The following is a 14,386-nucleotide window of genomic DNA, read 5'->3' on the forward strand; positions in this document are numbered from 1 at the left end:
TTGTTTATACACAACAATTTCTCTGTGCTGACCAGGCTCGGTTAGTTTATCACAACTCTCAAGGCCAAGCACAGCCAAGCAGTGTCATAGAGCTTCAAAGTTTCGAAGCGAGAACAGTGATATTGTCAGCTCACCATGGTGTCGTTTCGTTTAGACATTTTTCAACTCATAAATGACTCCGAATAAGATTGTTTTACCGACAGTTCTGAGAGTGGCGTTGAGGAAAGTGATTCAGAAATGGATTTCGAGGAAGACCCATCATCTTGGTCGGCAACCTGGGGACCACCACACCAGCATGGCAAGAGGAGTGTGAATAATTATTCAGGTGGATCTGTGGGCAAACTGTGGCAAACAGTTATAGCATCTGTTGTTGAACCTGGAAGTGGACAAATAAACTATTTTTCCATCTCCTGGGTCTGAACAGTTACATCCTGTTGTCACACAGAGAATTTCGTCTCGCTCTTGTGCGGAACATGCTGGAAGGGGTCCACCTCGCCATCAAGGGCCCAGGGGTCGAAACCCTGCCGTTTTATCGGAGATATCTCAATTATAGGAGGCCAAACCACATCACTGGCCGACTTCCTCTACTTTGCAATTGAGGTGTCGTGTGTGCTTTTCTCGTGGGAAACGAAGAACCGTCTGGACAAAGTGCGTGAAGTGTGACATCGGACTCTGGATTTCCTGATGTTTCCAAGATTTCCAGACGAAGCCAACATTCCGTTAGACGACGCAGGTGGGAAGAGAGACAACTTATAAAGATGGTGACCAAAAATAATGCAAGTAGAAAAAGAATTTATAACTTAAAATTAGATTTTAAAAAGATGGCCGCACGCATGGACTGCGCTACGACATATGGCGTCATTCGTCCCCTTGACTTTATTTTAATACGCTCCTGCCCTAAAACATGTATATAATTGTCACACACACACACACACACACACACACCCTACAGAAGAGGTAAAAACAGATTTTACATAAAATTTAGATATGGGTATACATTTTTTTAATATACTCTTGTGTGTTGGCTGTGTGATGTGACAAATATCTTCACGCTGATCTTGGATGTAACGAATATTTATTGTACACTTTTATCCACACACAATTCACAGTGTCCCAATTATTGTCACTTATAATGTCCTCTAGATGCTTCTTCATCACTATCATAATTCTCGCTGCTTTCGGTCACGTGTTCTTGGTGACTGCTACACTTCAACTGAACTGCTCAGAGTCAGAGTTACTTTATGACTGGCGGTTTTACCGCCAATCAGTTCATCTTGATGTCAGGCCCCTTGAGGGCCACGACCAGAGATTTTTTCTTTCTCCAACTGAACTTTTGTGGTACTAGTCCTTATGTCACATCCTCTCTGATGAAAAGTTGGGTTTGTCTCTTATGAATGCACTTAACCTTTTGCCAAGTGTATATTTCGCACATATAACATGTTATTGAAAATTCTTCCGCTTGCACTAAACACAAGTCCTCTGTCAGTACAGGATTTACAGAGTAGACCGTGCTTAACTTACATATCTTCAAACACACACCTAGGAAGAGACAGGTGGCAAGACAAGTACTAAGCAAGGTTAGATAAAGGGAACCACAAAATGGAGGCAAGAATAGCACAGTTAGAACAATTGTTGAAAGGCTTAACAATAGGAGTGAAAACAAAGGATTTATCATTGGCAACAAGTATTAGGGAATGGAATGGTCAGTCGCATGCGAAATCGGTAACTGAATTCTTAGCCCAGGTAGAACAGTGTGCCCGTGTGCTTAATTGGAGTGAGGAAGACGTGGTAAACATGGCCAAGTTAACAAGAGAAGCTAGTCAATTTGTCAACAGTATAGACCAATTAACCAACGAGAATGTGAGATATGAAGTGTTAAAAGCAGCAATAGTGGACGGTTTTACTTACAAATTACTACTTCGGTACAACTATAATTTACTACACGAAGCCACGCAAGAGAAGGAAGAATCGCCCATCCAGTTTTTAGACAGGTGTCTGACACTGAGCACGAAGACCGTGAGGAAGGGAGCCGACCCGCCAGAGCAGTGCATATTAAAAGAGGAAGCAGAATTTAGGCTCCTCACTAGTTTCATCTATGGAATGAGAGGAGAAGCCGGAAGGGAGTTACGGATTCGAAATCCGGAAACTCTGGACCAGGCGCTAAACATGGCGACTGTGGTATACAATGCGAAGCGGACGGAACCTCACCACAAGGATAATGATACTCTGACCGTGAAGACGGAAAGGAAGAGCTTCACGAGTCCGAAGGGATACAGATCACCATGGAATCAGAGAAGCCAGCCGCAAGGATCGCCGGTACGACGATCCAAGGAACGAAGAGATACGAACAGAGACTCGGTTCGACCCCTAGTCAAGTGTTTTTCGTGTGGACGGCTATGCCACATAGCGAGGGATTTTGAGGCAAGACAACGGCCCACGACCCAGAGGGAGCAGAGCTCCGCAAACTAATTTCGGCGGTAGAGAAGCCCGTTGCCCGCCGAAACGAAGCCGCGTGGATTCCACTCGAGACAGCGCGAGAAGATAAAGAACTGTGTATTAGAGTGGAAGTCCAAGGGACAAACTACGAGTTCATAATAGACACAGGTGCAGTCGTGTGTTTGATCCAACCTTACGGTGGGAGGAGCCCACGAAGGAGATTACAGATGCGGTTAGGGGTATCACTGGACAGGAATTGGAGATACAAGGCACAAGACAAGCGGATTTCTTAATAGGAGACAGGCATTACACCCACGATTTTGTAGTAACGCCCTTTCCGATCAAGAAGGATGGAATTATGGCGCTCGATCTGTTGAGGGCACTAAACGCCCGTATTGACTTCGCCACCGAAGAAATAGAGTTGGATGGCCAGAAGATTAAACTGACGAATTACCCGTCAGGTAGACGGGAAGTGGACAGACGAGTAAGGGTCTGTCGGACGTTGCCGCGACCTCTGCAAGGTGCAGAGGAAGGAACGGAAACGGCTGTGAAGGCAACCACGGAGTCAAGAAGACAGGTGGTTCAGAGGGTAAAGGAGGACCCAGCCGAACCCGGCGTACCAGAGTCGAGGGGACCAGCGGTAGAGGCCGTAAAGAAATTGGCCAAACAACTACGAAAGGCACGTCAGATAGCGAGGAGGAAGCTGAGCCAAGTGAGAAGGGACCAGCACACTCGCCACGACCAGAGAGCACGAAGGGTGGAATATCACCCAGGCCAGCTTGTGTACCGAAGACAAATGGTAAAGGGAAGAAAGAACCTAAATGGTTAGATCCGTATCCGATGATACGAAAATTCTCTGACCTAGTGTACAGGATACAAATAGGGAAAAGAGAAGCGAATCTGCACGTAGAGCAACTGAAACTATGCAGAGCCACACGAGAAGAGCTCCGTGAGAGACCGAAGCAACATAGGCGAAGGATGAGGGGACAGAAGCCCAGCCTCTGGAGAGGTGAAGAGACAGATTCCGGCGATACAGAGTCGGAAGAAGAGTGTCACGAGAGGCCTCCATACTCATACGCGCCGTATGAAAGACGAAACAGACAAGGATTGAGGATACAGGGACCCAGATTCAGACAAGAAGGAGAGACGAACTCAGATGATTCAGCGTCGGAAGACTGCGAAGAGAAGCCACGATACTCGTACGCGCCACAATGCTAGTATACACCTTACGAGAGACAAGATACAACTGAATCAAACCGCAGAATCAGCACTTATGCTCCAGCGGAAGAGAAAGAGACAGAAAGAATAAGAGAGAGAAAAGCTACTGAGGCAGGTAATGATGGCCCGTCAGCATTAAATACGACCGAGACGAACGTGTTAAGTGAAGAACGACAAGGTTATTCACTACGACCCCGAATTCAGCGTAATTATAAAGAATAAAGACGGCCGGAGGCCGAGACACTCGCAGAGGTAACGGAAACTGACGTACCTCCTATGTCTTCAGGTGGAGAGAAACCTGAACACAACGGAGCCGTAGGGCTCAAGATGGATAGATGGATGAACTTGTGCGCGAACGCGAGATTTTGTTTAGAGGTGCCGTGTGATAAGTCACGGTAGACATTAGCGTGACGGAGCAGGCTAAGGTGATAGAAGGTCAAGCGGACCAAGGGACAAACAGCGAATACAGCGAGAACGTAGTTACACGAAGGAATTAGAAATATTAATAATGAAAATTTATACAGGTTGACAAGCTTAGCTGTAAATTAGATATCGCAACGTTACACCGATTGTCTGCCAGTTTGCTGCCCTCTCACAAGTTATTCGCGATCTTGCGCGATATTTACGTGCAATTGGAGCAAGGCTACTCGTTCATAACAGCCTTTAAACCGGAGAACATGCATTTATTTTATGCATCTTCGGAGGTTGCGGTACTGGCCACGAGCGAAGCAATTCGCCTCATTGTCCAACTACCCTTAAGAACCGAAAGGAAAACCTATAGCGTTTACGAACCTATACCGTTACCCTCATTCGAACCCAACTTAGGAAAGTTTGTTCAGTTACAAACAGGAAGGGAGAGACTAGTAGTGTCCTCCGGTAAAAGAAATTACTTGATTTTACCGACAGGGTATGTTCAAAATTGTAGAGAGGGAAAGATTGCTATATGTAAAGGAACAGTTCCGACAGTTGAGAGGAATTACTAAACTTGTTTGAGTAGTTTATTTTTCGGAACAGGTGAAGGATATTTGTCTTGCACACTAGTGGGGAAACTTACAAAGGTTTAGTGCAGGTATATAAGCTCTCAAGGATTCCCCATGAACATAACGAGCATAGAAGGCACAGGCATCATCAGGCAGCCAGACGGCTGTGACCTGATCATCGGACAGCTGACGCTGCCAGATAGTCGTCAGTTCGAGCCCAAGGCCGATTGGGACAGCCCAGGAGTCCTTGCGCCGCAGACGCCGGGCCTCCTACACCCAGAGGAGGCCACCTATGTGAAGCAGCACCAGGAGTTGCTAGGACACGTATGGGACGCATGGGATGGCCCGGAGGGCGGACCTACTTCCGACACCGCCTCCAAGACAATGACCCAACTACGACAGCAGGTGGAGGCCAGGCTCCTGACGCAGAAGTGGATGTGCAGCGGGGCCGTGACCGGTTCACTAGTGGCAGTTGCGATACTCGGTCTGTGCTTATGGAGACACCGACAAGCGTTACTCATCTTCTGGTCGCGCTGCGCAAGGAAGAGGAGTGTACCAGACAACACCAAGGACGACAGCACGGACCTCCAGAAGGACGAGCCCAATGGAGGGACCGATAGAGAGACGGCAACTGGAGGAGGTCAGCAGGCCAGAGACCTCGGAACCCCATCCTGGACTACAGTGTTCCGGTGAAGAAACCAAACCAAAGTGAAAGTGAATCAATGGGATAGAAAGAGAAAAATAACAGACAATAAAGGAAATTGATGTAATAAGTGAATTATATTTGTAACATTGATTAAACGTAGGTGAAATAGACTGTAAGAAGGCATGTGTAGAAAACAAGTGTAATATTTCTGTTACAGGAAAATCCCACGTTTTGTGCGGGGGGATGTAATGGCGCAAGGGTTATGTACAAGTAGATATTGTGACGTGTCGCGCTAGCTGGACCCCTCGCCGGAGCTGACGCGCCGAGCGGAACCGAAGTGAGCCGAGCGGAGCCAAAGTTAGCCGAGTCCCAGCGTCCTGGTAGCTATGCAAAGCGAGTCAACAACGGTGACGTAAGACGGCGTGAGGTAACAGCGTTGCTAGGCTATACCCAAACACGGCGACGTGGCACCGATTTCTACTGTGACAAGGCACTCATTACGCAATAGGCAAGCACTGCGGCTATATATGGGTACAGCACAGCAGCTACGAGTTAGTTGTAATGTGGCCATCGCCGAGATTAGTTCCGAGCAAGCCTACGAGCGAGTGTGTTATCAACAGTCCTCAAGTCAGCAGACTACAGTTGGAATATAGCAGCCGTCGCGGAAAAAAGAACCGGACGTGTGTGTAATTGTATAATTGTAAGTGTGTGATACAGTGATACATAGCTCCCCTACTGTAAACGTGTAGACTACTGAAGACAGAGTGAACTGATTTGCACTGAGCCGTCCCACCTCACCGAAGACGGCCGGAGCTCACAATCGACTGTTTGTCGCGTGGTGTTCCAATGCCTCCCAAATGTTGAAGGGGATCTCAAGGGAGGACCCAAGAGGGTTAGCTGGCATAGGCGTTAGGCAGTACAAGTAATCAAGCGGAGTACACAGAAAGCAGAACCATCCAGCTGGGTTTTCAATAACATAAAGTATATTGTAATATAAGTATAGAAATATAAATTGTACAAGTATCACAAAGGAAAATATCACAGCTTCGCCTGAAGGGCAGGAAAAATATCAAATGAACATAAGTCAAGAAAGAATCAGAATGGGCACGCAATTAAAGTGATGGTTGCGACCTCTTAGGTTCACCGACATGAGCTGATCAATGGCCTTGAATGTACAGGGTTTAAACTGTCGCAATAATCTGATTGCAGAAGATGAAAATCAATCATTATGTTCTGACTACACCCAATTTCAGAATAATACTTAAAACAGAGCTGAAAGAAACAAAACGGTCAATCCTAGCAAAGTGCCCCCGCCGCATTGCGGCACTCGTTGACCAATCGTAACTCACGTAACTCCGTGGCACTTTCACTAATACAGGGCAGTCCCAATACACATCGCCCAACTTAGTAAGTACTTACTTGATAAATTATATTACAAACCAGGAAAAATAAAAAAACTCCCTAGCCAGCCAGCTCATACTAGCTCGAAAGGGCTCTCTCTTCAGTAGTACATAATGTGCCGAAATAGAATTTCTACGCAACATGCGTAATCCAAACCAAACTGAATTTCCGATGCTCAAAACCGACCTTCTCGGTCGAAGCCAAAGAGGAAAGAGCGACAGACGATCTTGTCAGTAAACATAGGAAGCGTCAGCTTGTGTCGGGACAGGAGGGAAGGGGAAACACGTGACCTCTAGTAGCAAAGAACTTAATGGGAAAAGGATCGGCTCTGCGTCGTAGCATAGATAGTTGCCAGAGAGAGACGGTAAATCCAAGGACCCTACACAGAAAGAACCGTAACACGGTTCAGCACATATGGTTATAAATCGTGAAACCCCGCAACAATGTAAACAGATTAATGGGATTAGAGTTATAAAGTGTGAAACCCCGCAACTGTGTGATAAGCAATTGTAGCCGTTACTTGTAGGTTGTTGAATAAACCAATGAACCTTCCGAACGGCGTCTTCAGTAACCAAACACGTTACACTGGCGTCAGAAGAGGGATTTGGACTTACACACACGACTAACGAGATTTGAACTCAAGACAAGTGACAATATGTTTTTTTGGGTAAATTTGGAATAAGTGTATCTAGACTTTAAAATTAAGAAATAGAAATAATGAAACATACCAGGAAGCTTGGGTTTGCAAAGAAGCGTAACAGGCAATCGCTTAGTAATCAGAATGTTAGCACGACAGGTAATAACGCTGACATCGAAGAAGAAGCTATATGAAGTGGGTCATAAAAACTATGGCCTGAGGAAAACGCTGAGTCGGAGAGGGCGTTAGACCTAAAAGAGCCAACCCCTTTTTCGATAAGCAGCAAATGAGTGGGCCACACAGACCAAAAATCACGTCAGAATAGGCGGGCCAATACACCCCGGAACCCAGCGAGTCAGCAAGAAGAGGGAACATAAACTCTAGAGGAATCGAACAAAAAACCTTTTAGTATTATTAATTGATACAGAGTTCAGCCGAAGGCTATCGCCGAGAGGGCGATGGCGAGCGCCTGTTTCCTCAACTCGCGTAAGTAGACTAACTTCATATAAGCCATGAACAGTAAGTGTGATAATATTAAAGTTCAAACCCCAGGGAGAGAAAGTGAAGACTAGATGGACTAGGTTTACTGAGAGAGATAGATAGAGGTATTGGGTACCCAACAGCAGGGTGACTGGAGTAGGAGTAATGTGTGTACTACAGGGTCATAACCAAATGTATAGCGAAACGGCGAACGTCGGCAAAGTGTGTATATATGATGTATATAGCGACATAAGTGAATAAAGTAGGATAGAAATGCGCTGTGATATTAATTGAACCTAACATTCCCTCAAGTGTTACCCCCTTTCTTGACGACTCCAGCACCTCCTGAAGCTTCGGCGAATTGCGAATTAAAGCCAGGACCAGTGACGTAAGCGATCGATAAGTTTACTGGAGTTTTCTTGACATAACAAGATGGTGGCAGCATACTAAACCTGGTGACAGAGCGGGACACTTCCATGCCCCATGTCACCACGCCGTAATATATTGTAGCGTGTTTCGTTACTGAAGACGCCGTATAGATTGTTAATTTGTTTATTCAACAACTTTGAATTTATTCTTTGATATAGCGAGTTTATTCTGTTCGCTCGCCTTACACACACTTCACAATCATTTACACTTGAGTGGTACAATTACTGCTCACAATAATTCGGCGAGACACTGGACTCTCTTCTCTGGCGGTTTCTAGCAGACTCTCTTCTCCGAAGGCTCGATCACGACAGACTTCTTAGCTGGCTGTTCCGAGACTGACTGTCTCTCGCCGAAGCTGGGCTATTTATAACCTTGGCCGCTGCTAGGCAAATGAATCCTCTGTTATAGCAGTGGAAACGTTGCTTTGTCGGTTCCGCGTTTCCCACGCAATGACCCATTGTTATTGCGTTGTCTCTGTGGGAACGCTTCGCGTATTCGTCGTAATCGTGAGATTCCTGTTAAAACTACAGTAGAGCAATTGTTGTTTCCTATACAACGGTCTGTTCTAGCGTTTCCATAGAAGTGACTCTTCTGGATTCGCGACACGTTACATTGCTCCCTTCTAAAGGTTGTTCGTCCCCGAACAGCCTAAAGGTTCTTCCTCGGTTTCGATTCCGCGCTGTTCTGCTTGCAACGTCTGCATTCGGCCTTGGTGTCCTTAGCGCGTCTTATTGCTCCGTTCATTTTACAGCGTCCGCCCCTTTCTTCAGTTGCGCTCGTCTCGAGCACTTCCACAGCCGAGAGTTTGCCGATCTCGTTGGCTCACACTCATCCTTCACTTTCATTCTTCATGCATCCTTGTTGGGGAGGCCGGTACTTCTACGTTACCGGTTCCTCCCATAAGGGCCGTTTCCCTTTTTCCGTTTTGGAGGGGGTCGACCCCTCCACAGTGTCCAGCTTTTCGCTGTAAACCTGATAAGTAGTTTTGTGCTCTTCACGTTGGCAGCCTCGTAGGTGGTCTTCTCTCGTGTTCCTCCCCCTCCTGGGTGCAATCGCTGTCCTGGCCTGCACCCTCCGATGCCGTTCTTGGTTGGCACTTTTTTCTTCTCGCATAGCGGCCTTCTACCGCCTACCATCCTTGTTTCTTTCCTTCCTGTACGCTGGCATCCGAAGGTTCCCTTGGGAGTTTCCTTCTTGAAGTCTTTTCTCCAATGTCGTACCACTGTCGCGCGACGGGATGTCATCCTGCGGTTTTCCTTCTGCCGTGTCGCTTCCACACGGCGTTTCGTCCCTCTATGGGCGACGGCCAATTCTTTACGCTGTCATTTTCTTCAGCAGAAGCTCCAACATCTGCTGCATTTCCATTTTTTTTGTAGGACGCGTGTTAAAATTCGAAGTCACTTCTGACACCAATGTAGCGTGCTTTGTGTGTATTTAAGTGTACATCGTTTGCGTGTAACCTACGTGGCGGATAATCTTGGAGGACCTGGAGCATCTGAAAGCCACTGCAAAAACGTTGATAGCCATGATAAAAGCCAACCGCGAAATGAAGGAAACCAATGGAGAAAGGATGTACGCGAATATTGATACCGCCGTATATAACAGTGAAGAAATGACGGAGGCCAATATACCCTCCATCCGGTCCGAGTATGTCGAGAAAATGAACAGTCTGGAGAACATCCTTCTTATTTGTAACACGCACAAAGTAACCAGTGGTTCTCTCATGAGGCAGCGGTTGCAACAGCAACACAAACTGGAACTGATATCAAAACAGAGAGGAGCAGGACCACAGATTTGGCTGGTTGATATTTCGTAACATGTTAATTAGCACGCCTATTTTCAATAGCAGTACGTGCGGTGGCATCCCTGGCTGATCGAGTGAATTAAAAAATTCTGTTGGGTAATTAACCGCTTCATCTGCATCCACAACAGGGTCGACGGACTTTTATGTGAATGCCTCGCATTGAATGTTAGACTGAATGATATTGTTAAGTTCGTCGACGTCTTTGTTCTTGGCCGCAAGAATAGCTCGTACACTCAGCCAATCGCGATTCTTATAATTGGTTTGAATAGTGGGAAATACTTTTAAACCAATTCTTCTTTTAACGTCACTAAATTATAGAAGTTATAAGGCAAAGAAATTCGTCCTGAGGTCAGATCAACCGGCACCTTTCCGTTCGCAATTTCCAGCAATTGATGTGAGAATATCTCAGCTGATCAATCGTTTTGTAGCTGGACACGCATATTTGTAGTTAATTGTAACGTCTTTACGTGTCGCCACAAAGTAGAGTATTTCAGGCAAGCATTTATTTCGTCCGCTGGTGTCGATCGAGGAATTACAGGTAATGTTTGCCTGAAATCTCCTGCAAGCAATATTAACGCGTTCCCAAATGGTCTGTTTCCACGCAAATCTTGTAGTGATCGATGAAGAGCCTCGATCGATTTTTTTGTGCGCCATTGTGCATTCATCCCAAACAATAAGTTTGCGTTATTAACAGTTTGCATTATTTGATCGTAAATGCCTTTTTGCTCAAGCATTTCTTAGGAATATTTGATTGCACATACGACAAAAGATCACCCGGGTTGTAATTTTGTTCACGACGCAATTCTACATTGAACGAAGCAGCAGCAGATCGATTCGGTGATGGCATTCCCAATTGATCAAGAACTTTGTTCGTGATTTCTAAGCACAAATCTTCAATTATTATCCAGGCTTCGTTGTGGATTTCTGCTGTGAAATCCATGTTCTTATTGGAATTTTCCTTCATGCAAATCCTTATCGACGTCGGCATTGGGTATTTCAGCGCATATTACATCGTCGATTTCGTTTGAAGTGATTTTGTTATAGAGCCAGATTAGTATATGAGCGTGTGGCAATCCCCCTTTTGACATTCCACTGAGTACATCCAGCAGCGCCCAGACCCAAACACTTCATGTTTTACCATGAAATCCATCAGGGATTTTAGCTTCTGTCTGAAAACACGTGTTGTGATGTCATGCCTATCCACCGGCGATTGCCCAGGAGGTAAGAGCTGTTGTATATCGTCCTAAGCTGGATTACACGTGAATGTAATCAATAGATCTGGACGCCCATAATGACGAACATACGCAATTGCATCTTGAGCGTACTTATGCGTATGACGTGGACTGCCTGTATATGAAGATGGGAAAATGGTTAGTCTTCCAACGTTAGTTGTATTACCGTCATTTACAACTGCATCTCGCAATACCAGACTGACAGCTCCTTGTCGAAGCTGAGCTATTTATACTTCGGCGGTTGCTATAAAATGCCTTCTGTTGTCTATCACGGGGGAAACGCTGTTTAGTTGATTCCGGGATTCCTACCCAACGACCCATTGTTATTGCGTTGTCTCTGTGGGAACGCTCCGTGTATTCGTCGTAACCGTGGATATTCGATGTTCTCGACACAACGGCTCACTGTTGGGATTACAGTATCGCTATTGTTTACTCCTAGGCAACAGCCAACTTTTGGGACTACAATACCCCTATTGTCGCTACCTATGCAACGGTCTGTTCTAGTGTTACTATGGAAGTGACTCCTGGATTCCGAACATTTGACATCTATATAATAGGTATATAAAAACGCGCGTATTCGGGTGCAACGTTCAAAACAATCGGTGAAGAACTTTCGGGGATTTAAGACTTTGAACAAAAGAACATTTATATTTTTATTTATATAGAAGAAGAAGAAGAAGAAGATGTGTTACTATTGTTGTTATATAATCCTTTCCATTACTGAACGCACACACTTGCTTCATCGATCCTGATATTGTTGGAAGAAGAGGTGGAAGGTTTCTTTTGGAATCTTCCGGAGTTCAGCTGTCGCATTCGATTTGATGTCCTCCATGGTTACGAAACGAGTCTCCTTGAGGCCAAATTTGAGAGTGGGAAACAGCAAAAAGTCACTCGGAGCGAGATTCGGAGAGTACGGTGGTTGAGTGATGACAGGAATGTTTTTCTCGGCGATGAATTGATGCATAACAAGCAATGTGTGGCTCAGTGCGTTGTGATGCAGAAACCACTGTCCCTGAGACATGTCGCGCCGCTTCCTCCTTACCGCATCGCGCAACCTCTGCAAAACTTGCACGTACAAATAGCCAGTAACAGAACCAACTTCTTACTCCAACTCCTCAATGCTTGAGCGTCCTTTTCGAGGTAAATATGTTGTAAACAAAAAAATCCACCAACCAACCACAATACATATGTTACGAACATACTTTTGGCCATTTTATGTGTCTAATCTCTCCTCTTTTATGGAATATTTTCGCAATATTTTCCACCCGTGACCAAGATACGTCACACACCCTCACACAAATATCAATGACTTCATACAGACCTCGCCCCAACCAACAATATACATACTGACCATACTGACTGTAGGCCATAGCTTAACCGCTTACGTGTGCTTGATTTCCAGCTGTTTGATATTGTTCCAGTAATATGGTGACATCTGCAGGGAGTGATGCGAAAAACGTGCTTGTAATACGCATTCCACTCGCGAAGATGCCACTACTTCATGCGGCTCCAATCATTAAAGATGTACCTGAGGATATGGAATTACAAAATTTGATGCGACAGCTCAATTTTGACAATCAGAACAAACATCCCATACCTTTCCAGGCAATTGACGCAGTCAGACTTAAGATGGGAGTCAAAGAGACAAACGAAGAAACTAAGGAAGAAAGATGGGCATGGAAAGAGTCAAGGGCAATATGTTTGACGTTTAGAACTGAGGAATTGCCCCCTCATGTATATTTCTGCGGTATGAAAATTGAAGTTATTACGTTTGTCGCAGCATACGACAATGTTATAAATGTGGGAAATTCGGCCACATAAGTAAATTGTGTACGAACGAAAAACAATGCTTCTCATGCAGGGAAGCGGAACATGAAGGGTCTTGTATAAAAAAATGCATAAACTGTAACGGGGACCACAGAGCAAACAGCGAGCGATGCCCCGTTATTAGAAAACAGAAAGAAATCAATCAAATCATGGACTCATACAAATATCGGATGTTTTGAAGCACGAAAAATTGTAGAAAAATGGTCGAGCCATGCTTTCCATTTAGGTGTTGGAAGCCCCGAGGGTACGCTGAACCAAATATGAGGAACTGCCTCCTTCTCAAAACGCCAAGAAGACGACAGGAGTGAGATAATATTGAGAAAAGCGAAAACAATAAAGTCCCGAGCCAAATGATTGGCTGGAATCAGAGAGAAGGCAATGGAAGATGAATATGGATAACAACAGGACTCAAATATCCGAACCAAGTTCAAACAAGACTGAGCAAAGGAACAAGTCTAAAGACCAGGCAGTGTTAGAGAAATCTTAAGACGAGTTGGAGTCCACTGAGATGGAGGACAAAGTCAAGAATGTATTGGTGACAAGAATCAACTTTGTGATAAACTCCGGAGACGCTAAAGCCATATGGTTAGCAGTGGCGTAGCATGACTACCGAAATCAGGGAAGCAACTTTATATACGTGTATATAATTTTTTTCTACATACTCTATAGTTTCTATCTTCTATATAAAAGAAAACAGCTAATCGTTTAATATGTATTGTATATTTAAGCAAATATATTAAAATACATAATTATCAACACAATTTTATAGCCATCAAATGACAGTGTTGTGAACCTGGAATATATTTAATTCTTACTTTATTGTTTATAATTCAGCTCGATTCTTCTGTTTTTCTTGGCAAACAGATCAATAACCTCATCTAGAAACCTGGGTTTGGACTGCAGTTTGTTTAGGAAGGACTTTTCAATTTTCATCAAAGCCAGTGATGACAACCTATCCTGCTGTTGTGCCCTGATAGGGGGCATGGACTGTACTCACCCCCTATCGGACGTCCGTGGATATCTCTTAACCTACGTTGTGGAAAGCATGCTTCACCGGGAGGGTCACAAAAACTCGAGTTGTCCAAACAACAACAAAAATGAAATATATATAATAAAATTAAAACACTTATACACCTCTACCGTCTAAAAACACATTAAACCACCAAAATAATGTAACCCAAAAGTTCTACTAAGCCATCAGTGACCCGACCACAGACAAGTACTCACCCGCGCTAAACATGAAGCACAGGAAGAACAATGGCGCCATCCCAAGGTCTTCCGCAGGCACACTTTGCT

The sequence above is a fragment of the Cryptotermes secundus genome, unplaced genomic scaffold, assembly GCF_002891405.2.
Source record: "Cryptotermes secundus unplaced genomic scaffold, Csec_1.0 scaffold3343, whole genome shotgun sequence".
Lineage (NCBI taxonomy): Eukaryota > Metazoa > Arthropoda > Insecta > Blattodea > Kalotermitidae > Cryptotermes > Cryptotermes secundus.